This window comes from Neopelma chrysocephalum, unplaced genomic scaffold (assembly GCF_003984885.1).
Source record: "Neopelma chrysocephalum unplaced genomic scaffold, ASM398488v2 Primary Assembly neopelma1_60, whole genome shotgun sequence".
Lineage (NCBI taxonomy): Eukaryota > Metazoa > Chordata > Aves > Passeriformes > Pipridae > Neopelma > Neopelma chrysocephalum.
Genome location: NW_020897715.1, coordinates 13,672,514 through 13,684,588, shown reverse-complemented (window position 1 = coordinate 13,684,588; position 12,075 = coordinate 13,672,514). Strand labels below are relative to the sequence as shown.

The following is a 12,075-nucleotide window of genomic DNA, read 5'->3' as shown; positions in this document are numbered from 1 at the left end:
CAAAGTTATGTTCCTATGGAGGGAAATAGCCTCTGACAGGGGCCATCCGCGTTCTTTCAGGGGAAGTCCAGAGCTGCTTAAGGGTCTGGGAGTGCTGCATTAATTCTTTTTGGTGTGTCGATGCAGCCACTCTCATGATGCCCCTCGGATACTCTAAGACAAGCTAGGCAGCCAGAGACTTTGACCTTAGAGGTGTTGGCAGAAAGGGCTAAGAAGAATATTTATTTAGAACTGTGGCTTTGTCCTGAGCCTGCTATGCCTCCAGCTATATTATACATGGTGTGTAATGAAAACTTTTCACAATACGAGAAAATAGTATGGAAATAGCATTTTCTGGCCATCTCTAGACTGCAGTTCTCTTTTTTGGAGCAACATTTACTTCAGAGTCAGTTAAAGCACAGAAGACATTGGTATTGGGGATAGTGAGAAGGAATGAGATAAAATCTCATGCAAACAAGTGTTGGCAGTCAATGGAATTGTACTCCATTTTCCAAGGACTGGATCTGGCATTGTGTCTTAGAAGCCTTACGAGATTTATTACCAGTTTGGCTTGATCTGTGACACAAGATTTATGGCTAGGCTGAAATTGCCCAGAAATAGCACTTCTTTCACTTTGTACCAGCACTCCATCTATCCAACAAATGCTCAAATGGTGGGCATCATTCAAGCCAAGGAACTCAACTACCTCCATGGTGGAGGTACAAGGTTCAAAGAAAGGTCCACCTAAGGGACCCAGAGAATGCCTTCCTGAGGGAGTTCTAGCCTGAGAAGAATACTAGTTTCTCAGAGCCAGATCAAAGCACATTGCAAGGGTGTTCACACCTTTTCACACAGGACACAGGCAGACCTTAGGAGCGAGGGGACTGTGTGGCTCTTCCAATATGTTTATTAACTAGTCATCTGAAGGAATTTATGATGGAGACATGATAATTGCTCTTCCTTTTTCCACACAGTGAATTGAAAGCTCTCATTCAGTGAACACCATACCTCTTTTTATAATCTTCACCCCAATTCATCTCTACACAGGCTCAGAACTGTAATTCAGTGATGCCCTACAGATGATGTTTCTATGTTTTACAATGGTTTTGTTAGTGATAGAGTTACAGAATTATGGGCACTTTGTTGATCAGCCCAGAAGTCCTTGTACACATCAGTCTTTCCAAAACACAGAGAACCCTTCTTGGTGATTCCCAATCTTCTGTTTAAGGAAAAAATTGCCTTAATATATAGTGGTAGGAATCTAATGTGGTTGACCTCTTCTGTCTCATCTCTCCTTCGGAACTCTAGGTTATCCTATAAAGCAGTGTATTCACAGACCTCTAAGTCAAGGAGGTAAGTCATTCTCCCTAGACCTGATAGTGGGAGATATGGGACCTGGGTTTTTGTTTTCTGAGTAGTTTAGGTAGCTGCAGGTTACCATTAAATAAGAGGTTGGAGCCAGGGCAGGTAAAGGACAGGGGAGCAGTTCTTTAACTTGCGATGGAGTGTAGACACTGCCTGATTTGGATTTTCTGAGCAGCTGTACTCTAAGTCCACCTGAGTTGATGGCTGCCTTTCCACTCACAATGTGGCTTAACTGAGTGGAATTTTATTTCCTGAGTGTACAATAAAAAGCACAAAGGTTACCGTATCTGTTAAATCACAGGAAAAAGGAAGAGATGGTGTAGGGGGATAGAGAAAGAAACTTCCAGTGCGCACAGTTCATCTCCAGAGTGGTAGAGAATAGGAAAAGAGTCATAGAGGGTTTCAAAGCAATATATTGCCTCTACTTCATCATTAGTGATATTTCCAGAGCACACAAACAACTGCAACCATTCCAGCCCCACTGCTTTCCTTTTTTTGTTTGTTTGGGTTTTTTGTTTGGTTTTTGTTTTGTTTTGTTTGTTTTTGTTTGTTGTTGGGTTTATTTTAATATTGTCTTCACCACTTCTTTCATCTGCCTCTTTAGTGATTTTTTTCCCCACTATATTATTTTTTGTCACTGGATTGCTAGAGACCCCCTGAATGCTATACAAGTGACAGTTCCTGAGCAGTTAAGAAGAACAGTCAAACAGAATGACATAAGCACAAAAAAAGGAGGGAAGAGAAGCCCTCCAGAGCTGTAATTTCACTTCCTTTATTTTATCTGCTTGCAGGGGCAATATAAACAGGAGAAAAATGACAACAGAATGCTCCACTTCTAATAACTTCAAATGGTTTGAATCTGACATTGATGGGGAACTTGGAGAAACCAATAGCAATTCCTCAATTCTTTTTTTCTTGCTGCCCTCCACCTGGACTTCATGCACAGGAATGAAGAAGAGCTACCACAGCAGGTAGCTAACACCCAGGCATGGTGCAGCAAACTCTTCACCTTCGTCTGTAGGCCTAGAATATTGTCTGACACGCACAAGAAAAATATGAGGTGAATTAACATTCCTGATATATAGAATAACTAGCATAAAGACTCAAGTTTTTCAAAGTTACATACTGCACATAACCTCCAGCAAGTCTGTAACCCTGTTGCAAAGATTCTGTGTTTTTCAAGGTCAGCTGAAGCGCTGCCTACATTAAGGAAGTTGGCACCAATGCAATTGCATCAATACAGAGCACGTTTTCTTAATGTAGAAAGGACCTTGCTGTCCCTTCACGAATGAATCTTGCATATAGAACTTTCTGAAGGGAAAATAATGAATAAAACAAATGTAGAGTTTACAGACATAACATGTTTTTTTGATGGAGAAACCTTTGATAGTTTTGAAGAAACTAGACTTTTTTTTTTTTTTACTTTTACAAGACTTCTATTTCTAAAAACTGTTTTCCAAATGACATATAATTTACCCCCAGAAGCATTTTCCTCTGACAGGTGATCTAGTCATGATGAATTTCAGGAAGAAAAGATATTTACTGAGAAACTTAGACACAATTAAAAACTGAGATGTGAAAGGAAATTCGCTGTTCTCCCTTGAATGTTCTGACTCACCAGATGTGTAGGTTCTCTGTATTACCTGCTGTGTACAGAACACCTTCCTTGCTGCTTTTGCAGGGGTCATAAGGGAGGATTCAGTAATGGGAAGCAGTAGGATCTGAGGATGCTAGTTTTAAAAATTTCAGCTTAATTTCTTTCCCAAGATTTACTCTCCAAATGGGAGATGCAGCAAAACAGTGGGTCTGTTGTGTCTTATAGTGGTGGATGAGAAGTTGCCCTTCTCCTTCACCTGCTTCAAAACTTATTACTCCGTAAGCAGGATTCAGATCCATATTCAGCCACTTGAATGTGGCTGGTGCCTAGATTGTCCAGTTAAGGGCAGGCTTTGGTCAAATGACTACATTTTTGCTTGTCATCTGATTCTCAAATCACAACGTACTTGCATTCAGAGAGCATCTGCCAGGGGATGATGAAACGTTACTGTTGTCATTCTCTTGTAGGCAGGGCAGCACTGATAATGACACAGTTTTCAATAGCAATGATAGTTGTAATTTAAGGACCAAGAGGCTGGAGAGAATATTTTCAATAATCCTAACAGGTAATGTTGACTCTGGTGAAAACAACAGGATGAACTGTAACTGTAGTTCCTGGAAAGTCTTCTCATGTAGCTCTTTTCATGTCCCATCTGCAGGTCACTACCAGCTCATTTTTTGCTTAGAGGAGAGTAAATGAGGATTGTGTTCTTCCAAAAGAGTCTGTTTTTTGGTTGCATTCAAGTTGTTTGATGTTCCCTTGCACTTTTTCTCAATAACAACAGAACTGAACACCATACTCCTAAATGTACTGACAACCACAGCTTCAGCTGAAGTTTTCGTAGTGTGCCTAGGTAGACTCTTTTTTTCATGCTCATTTGTAATTGTCAACTTGAATAACAATACTAAAATATTCTAAAATTATCTATTTGAGTGGAACAACCAAAGAGTACCATATACCAGGCATTACTCCAGGAGGGAGAGCCAATGTGAGTTCTGCTTTCCTTAACTGATCCGTAACTTTGTGCCTCTTGAAACCATCATGCCTAGCTTAAGCTCAGTGATACTTCAGTAATATTCTAGCTCTTCAGAGTAAGTGATGAGATTGGACTGTCATACATCTATCTCATCTAAATGGCCCTCACAACAATTCTATATATTTAGGAAAGGCTTTATTTTGTGTTGTAGACCCCATATAATAGCAACCTGTATCCATCTAATGCAACTGTGCCATTGCTACGTTGCTCCCCTTGTGTATATGTCACTATGACTTTTTTCCCCCTACTCTGCTCAATGTGGATTTTTCTGGGCCAACAAATTAGTGAAGAATTTGGTCAATGGTAGTTGTAGCCCAGTTTCTGTCGTAACAATGATAGTTTGTCCATTCACTTACGATAACATTATCACAACCTCCCGTGTTCTTCAATAATCCTCTGTTTCTCCATGTTTGGTAGCTGATGCAAAAGGATAACAAGGGATCTCTTTAGTGGAGGTGTATAAGCTAGTTCCTGGCTGCCTAGAGGAAGTCTGAGCACAGCTGTCTACCTCTGTGGTGATTTTGATATTAGAGTGACTGAGTGAGTACCTTCTTCCTATCTGTGTGATCTGTGTATATGAAGAAGGTGATCTTCTGCAATTTAGTTTATCTCCTGCTAAAGCAGGCTGTATTCCACGTAACTACTTTTCACCATGCCAGCCAATCAGTCGTGTTGACACTATGGTGTCACCTTTGTGACAGCTACTTTATAGAGGTAACAGAATGCTGGTAGCCAATTAGATTTTGCTGATAGAGACACCACAGAGTCTGTTCAACAGGGAAAAGGTGCACACCCACAGCTTGACAATTATAATAGAATTGAAATTACAAAGCACATAGAGGCTAACTTAGTGATGTATTACAGGTAGGTGCATATCTACAGCCCTGTTGGACGGTATGAGCATACAATGGACTAGACAGCCTTTGAAGTTCCCAACCCAAGCAATTCTACATACCAACAAATTTAAAAAGTGTTAACCTGGTCATAAACTATTCTCAGAAAACTACGTAAGAAGAACAGGCTGCATGGCTGACCTCTCCTCCCTCACAGGAGGCAGGGGAGCAGCTGTTCTGTCCACGTTGCACTTGCCTTTACTGTGACAGAGGAGCATGAACTGATCTGTGCCATGTGCCTGTATGGCAAGCAGGTAATTTTCTTTTGTGTGCGTCTCATATAGATAGCAGGGAAATGCAAGAGGCTGCAAGCAGCACAATTTTTCTGGCCATTGCAAGAGCCCTGTGTGCAGAGTCACCTCACACGTACTCAGAGAACAGCCAAGCGTGGCCGCTCAGACTGGGTGTTCTAAATCATTGTAACCTTTTGCAATGTTTTAAGTTTGCTACTTTAAAAAAAAATAAATCTATTTTGTTTCTACGTCTGAATTTCTTTTTTATACTCTGGTGCACTCTTCCCAGAAGCAAGAACTATAGACATGTACTCTGGGGATGGGTTATTTTCTCTAGAATAAAATGAAAAATATTCCCCTTATTTTTTCTGGAATAGGGATGCAAAAATGCTAGTCTTCTGCCTTTGTTATTCTCTTCACCTCCTTTTCTCTACAAAGAGGAATGCACCCTATCTTGCAATTAATCCTCATGATTTCAATGGTAGGTGAAGTTATTTCCAGTTATTTGTTCTTGGCTTGAGGAAGTTTGGAATTAACTGTTCAAATCAGGTCATCTGTCTAGAAATGCTTTTCTAAACCCTATCTGTGTTAAGTGCTTTATATCCAACAAATGACCAGAAAAAGTTTCATACACCTCCTTGTGTGCGTATACAGCTTGTTTGCAGTCTTCGGTGCTTCTGCATGCACAGTTGCCATGGGTATAGTTGCACATGAGAGTATGGATAGTATAGCTGGTTGTCTCTCCCCCTGACTCACCCAGGCAGGTTTTTATCCTGGCTTCTGAAATCACACCAAAGCTCGTTTGTCTTCATCAGCCCTGGCAGGTAAATCATATTCACAGTAGTACAGCTGCACTCATGGCTGACAATGGGGTATATTTTTCATAGTGTGGTGAAGGCAAGAGGCATCCTGCTTCCCTGTAAATTGAGTAGCCTGCCTGTTTCAAATGGTGAGACAAGCAAATAGACACAGTGATCTGGGGCATGTGCTAGATGGAGCTGCTGCTCATGCTCAAGGTAGCCTGTGTGATGCCTCTTTGCTGCCTGAAAGACTTGTGACTTCAAGCTGGTTCCTTATAGAGCCTTGCTGTATACTATGTTTTTCTGGTATGATGTTTTGAGGTTTTCATGTTAAATTCAAAATTAAATTAATGTTTTTATTCCAGTGAAGAAAGCATCACTTCTGGTTTTGTATGGAGGATTTGAAAACTTTGATTATTTTAGGGACAAGGGTGAGTCCTTCCCGTTTTCACTTGGGGGCTGAAGTGGCTCAGGGCACATGCTCATGAGGCCACATATAGAATGGCTCAGCACAGAGCTGTGGTTATGGTCATCCCTCAGCCACACAGCGTCAGCTTTAACGTCACAGTTGCTTCACTCCTCCCCTGAGGAGCGGTTTGTGTTTTCTGAGGCATGTGCCTGTCAGGCAGAGCTGAGTAAAGGGATGTGTTCTGGCTTTAACTTCATCTCAGAGAATTTAAAAGAAAAGTATGTTTTAGGTAACCTCAAAAATAGGTAAGAGGATGCTAGAGTCCAAGCAGAGAGGATGGATGGCCTTGAGCTGCCCTCTGCTCAATCCTGGCAGATGCTACACTGTCTCCCAGAGACCTATCACCTGTGCCATACCTGTGTACCCTGTACCAAGCCATTCCATTTGGGATAAAGCTGGCATGCACATAGCAGTCTCATGCAGAGCTCTTTGCATCACAAGAGGTAGGTGAGCTCAAACACACCCTGCAAAGGAATCTCTGCTTTTCTGAGCACATGATAAATGCACGAAGAAATGAAATGCTGTGGGTGAATGGCCCAGAGTACTACCCTCTTCTCAGACATGAGGTACTGGGGCCAGCACGAGTGAGTAGCTGTGTGAAATCCTGCTTTGGATGTGAAGGCAGTATCCAGATTATAGTGGTTCCTGTCGGGGTGTTGATTGCTCTGAAGCACTATTGCACTGTTGTTTCCAACCCTGTGTGCGCATGGGGAAGTTGGAGGAAGACTAAGATCCAGTCCATTCTCAGTCAGTAAGAGGCAGAAAGATGCAGAGATAGTTGGTCCCAAACTGGGCCAGGGGCAAGGGGGAAAAGGGAAGAATCAAGAATGAGGAAGGGAAACAAGCTACCCTTCCCCCAAATTGGGGATGGAGGATAGCTGAGCAACAGAAACCTGTCAAGATAGTAACTAATAACAATTAATAATTTATTGAACATCAAATAGCTCTTTTCCTCATGGTTTCCAAAAGCTCTTTACGGCCTATATATAGAGACTGCATTACAGTGTGGTATGCACTTTTCAGCAGCGTGGTTTAGGAAAAGCCCTGCTGCTGAGGCACAGTGGAGCCCCATCAGCTCAGAGGAACACTAGGAAAAGATTTGCACCCTCAATCCTGCCTGCTTCACTGTTTTTAAAAAAAAGAATAAAAAGAAGTGCACTGAAACAATCATTTGATGAGTAGAAAGAAGGCAGAACATTGTATGGGTGTTATTTCTTCCTGCCTACAAAGACAGGCTGTCCCAATAAATTCAATTGTATAGACATTCAGAGAAGGAGGACGGGGGTTGGAAGGAAACAAATGCATTTTAGAAAGCCTATGATAATGACTTAAAATTGCTTTTCTTCATAATTGCAATTTTAAGAGCTGACATCTAGTGATAAGCCAAGTGTAGATGCTGATGGCTTATAGAACATGGGGGACTGTTATACACTGATTCTTGTCTATCCGTGGACTTATTTAATTCAGAAAGAGGATGATGTTGCTTCTAAAGCAGTTGGGGGAGGGTGAATTAGTGGGAGAGGCAAATGTGAACATCCAAAAAGGGCAGGTCAGCTGACAGAAAAACTGTCATGCAATGTACCCTTTCCTCATTGCACCTGGATCTGTTCATGTCTGCCCCAAAACACTGCCTTCACCTCCATGGGGGAACAGACACAGCAGGCATCTGAAAGGCAGAGCCCAGCACTACAGGACAGGAGGTGCAGAAGTACATGCCTCCTGAGAAGACTGCAGAGAGTGTAATGCTTGTAAGAAAACAATTAAAAGAGCTGAGCAAACAAATGATAAATAATGTAGTAGGAGTTGGTGTAATGAACCTCCTTAGAAAGCTGGCCCTTAGGCCAGCTTCAAGTTCGCCCAACCTCAGCAGGAGAAACCCCACCTCTTAAAACCACCCAGTGCATAAAGTCACTTTGGAGGAGCAATTAGGGAAGAAGCTGCTTACTCCATTACTCTTCAATCATTTGCTGTTAAGTTTAGGGGGCGATGGGAAACCCCAGTGGATTGACTGAGGCTGCTTTTTGTAAGTGAAAGCTTACTTATGTAAATGTGTTTAAGAGGTGCCTTTCAGTGAAAATGTTTGCTACATTTCCTGAAAAGAGCTAATGGAAACCTCTCCTTAGAGATGATGCAGTTAGGGCTGTGTTATAGATTTCACCTGTGGATGCCTGAAACTCAGGTGACCAGCTGCAGAGATTATCTGTTCAGGGTACGGCCCCGCTTTTCCTGTTAGACCCTGAACTGCCAGGAGACCTCCCATTTCCTGTTTGTTTTATTAGGCTTTGATAGACACATAGTGCTTTGAGTGCATTTTGGGTTGTATTTCTTGCCAAAGACAATTGCAACTATGAGGTCATGGCATTTTCTTGGTTTTCCCTTTCCTGCCTATCCTTAGATTTAGAATTATAAAGTATTTCCATTCATATGGAGAGCCTGATTTTGACATGGAGCCTGCAGTTGCCATTAGGAATAAATGGGTCTCAAATCTTTGTACCAAGGGGACTGAGCATGAACAGCTGTTGGAAAGAGATGTCTGGAAAAAAAAGTGGCCTGGCTTGGAAACTTCACTTAAACTCTTGTTCAGTTTGTGCTTGGGGGGATGGGGCGAGAGAATTTGATCTCCGGGCTGCAATCTTTGTATACTGAACTTGCAGCAGCCTTGAGGTTTTGGTAAGAGGGGATGGATTTCCCCATGTCCTGGAGAATCATGAAGCCAATTGGAGTGGTTCACTCCATTTTTTTCTGTCAGGCTGTGTGCCTCGGGAAAGGACGGGAAGCATCTCTGGGTATTGGAAAGGAGGCTCTGGAATGCTGCAGTCAGGTGAAATAGCAGCTTCTGTGTAATCCAGCTAGTGAAAACGATGGCACAAAACCAAGTCATTCCCAGGACAGTATCCTCTGCCTTGCTGAACTGGGCAGTCCCTGCCTCCCACGTTTCCCTAGTTAATTACTACTTTTTTTCTCCACATAATCAAACAAGTTAAAATTCTCAACAGGAGTGTGTAGACCCAAATGAAGAGGGCCTTTTCACTACCAGTGGGCACTGCCATTTAATTCTTTCATGGTGCTGACACCTCCCACCAAATACTAACACACAATAATGATGTTTGGTATCACTGGGGTATGCAGTTTAGAGTGGGTTTTCTCTGTCTTGCTCTACCCTCACTAAATTTGCACCAGCCCTCAAGATCTCACTGTGGGGCTGAAATTTGCTTCTGAATGAATTTATCCCTCAGTGGAGGCAGCATCCATTTAGCTGTGGTCTTCTATGCCACTTCATTGCATCCCTTCTCACTCAGCTGTAACCTGCAAGACCTGCACTGACACATCTTTGTGGCATCTACTGTCTGCTGCAGCACTTTCCTAGTGAAGGGAACATATTTCACAGGGGTGAAATATCAGCCCTTCCCCTCCAGTGGAGCAGAGAGTCCCCATGGGGAGGGGAGAGACGGAAATAGAGGCAGACTAGGAGGAGGCTGTCTCAGTGGGGCAGGCAGTACAAAAAATGATACCAGAATAATAGACAAAGATGCTGTAACGCTGCAGTAGTCCCTGTTAGACTTCTCATCTAAGCTCTAGACTACGTACATGGTGATCAGGACTAAATCTTGCTGTCTCTACTCCTTATGCTCATCTCCTTACCTTATACTAATTCTCTTGCCCAACTAATTCCATTTCTCTCTTCCGACTGTTTATTAACACTTGTTTTTCCTCCATCCAGCCTCCAGTCTCACACATTACTTCCATGCCAATTCACAGACCAAATATCCCAACACACACTACGTCCAAGCTGAGCTTCTTCCCCAGCTCTAGATCCAGACCCTTTTCTTGCAATCACCCTGTAATGGTTCTTGGAACTGTTCTGTGCCTTTTGCCACCTACTGATCCATTGTGTCTCATCAACTGAGACCCTCTCTTGCTGCTGCCTGCATCTGGCAGCTGATTATTTGGTGTATAGCTGTCCCTGCTCTTCACTGAAGAAACCAGTCCTGTCTGTCTCTCAGGAAACCAAGGAGAGCAGCAATGTTTCTACTGAGCAGTTTCGCTGTGGGTAAAACCTTCAAAGCATATTGCCACTAGATCTAACATTGTTCTTCAGCTACAACATGTGGATTTTTACTTCATAGGCTTTTGTCATGGTAAATGCATCTGTATTTTTCTTAGCTGTATCACTGGAATATTTTTGGGATGAAGCCCATGATCCTGCCAAATTTCATGTTCTTGCTCCCCATTTGAAACCATAGAATTTCCTTAGAAATTGCAAGGTCCCAACTTTCCCTCTGTTTCCCTACAGTGTCTCAAATAGTAGCTAAACTTTTGCAGAGGGGGAAAAATTTGAAGAGGGGGGGAAAACACCAAACCAACACAAAACCCCCCAACAGTGTTCTCTGCAGTTATTCACCCCTATGAATCAAGTCCTGGAAACTTTTAAGGAACTAAAGAGATGATACATCAGACACTGTATATACAGGCCTACCTGCAACAATTAATTTTAATATTAACACTGACTTTGTTTTGAGCATATGCTTTTACAAGAGACTGTTATCAGACACCTACTATACTAGAAGGGTTTGAGATAGTCCTGGCCCACTGTCCCCCTTACAACAGAAGTTTGTCTTTCTTCAGTGATGAGGAGGTGAGATACTAAGAGGGAAAGCATTTAGGGGAAAGGGGAGTGCTGGGTGGAAAGTGTTTATTCAGAGTTTCACATTGCTCTGGCTCCTCTTTGCTTTGAATCCATGACTTTTCTTCTCAAGTCTCCAGAGAGACTCTGTTTCTGCCTCCCCCATTCCTCCTGCTGCTCCCTGTAAAGCAGCCTGCAAGGGGCTGCGAGCACCATGTGAGGATGGCACAGTGCCTCAGGCTCACTGCATGGACCGGCCTCCTCTCCTTCATCTCCATTCCTGGCGGTCACACCACGTGTGCTCTCCAGAGTTTTGTTGCTTTTGCATGCTCATTTTACACAGCCCTGGGCAGAGAGCTGCAGTTTGGGACTGAGAAGATAGTGACAGCAGGAAAGGAGGAGGAAATGAGGAAGGAGGGAAGAAACAGCAGGGGCCTGGGGAGAGAGGATCATTGCCTCTGATCTATTATGAATTCTCCTGGGAGACAGCCAGTAGCCTGGAAAGTGAATGATAGCCAAACCAGATGAGGAATTGTTCTGTGTCCCTGATGTATTTTATCCTCGACAGGCATTTAGTTTCTTTAACTATCAAACTAACTATTTCTCATATATATATTACATAAGCTGTGAAAGATAAAGCACACATACCATCAATCAAATCTCTTGTCAGAATCTCTTTACCTATTCCCTTCTCTTTATTTTTTTTTTTATGCCTTCCACTCTTCTTTAAATTATACTCAAACCAAGGGTATTTTTTTGGAAAGCTGACCAAAACGTAATTGAAGGACCATGTAACCACTCCACAATTCAGAAAAAAAAATTGAAAGAGTGGGCTGTGATATTGGTTTGGAGCTGGATACTGAAAAGAATGGAACATTGGTGAATGGTTTTGGTTTTTTTCACTGGTTCCTATCAGTTGAGAGAATGTCTTCCATATGAAACATGTTTGGATTCCTTAGAAATCCAGAACTGGGAAGATGGAGTACCAGCTCTTCAGGATTATAGGAATTCACCAAGAAACCTTCTTCACCTGTGAGCAGGGAGTTTGGTTTTTTTTTTCATTTTTCACATTGACCAAC

The 12,075-nt window shown here is 42.4% G+C and overlaps 1 long non-coding RNA gene across 1 annotated transcript; it reads right to left on the bottom strand.

Annotated features, from left to right (window-relative positions):
• Window positions 1-2,116: 2,116 nt before the first annotated feature.
• On the bottom strand, window positions 2,117-4,641 carry LOC113966666. Its single transcript, XR_003533913.1, has 3 exons — window positions 4,526-4,641; window positions 4,334-4,394; window positions 2,117-2,379 (listed from the first exon to the last, which is right to left on the bottom strand). It is a non-coding gene; the product is annotated as an uncharacterized LOC113966666 (long non-coding RNA).
• Window positions 4,642-12,075: the final 7,434 nt, after the last annotated feature.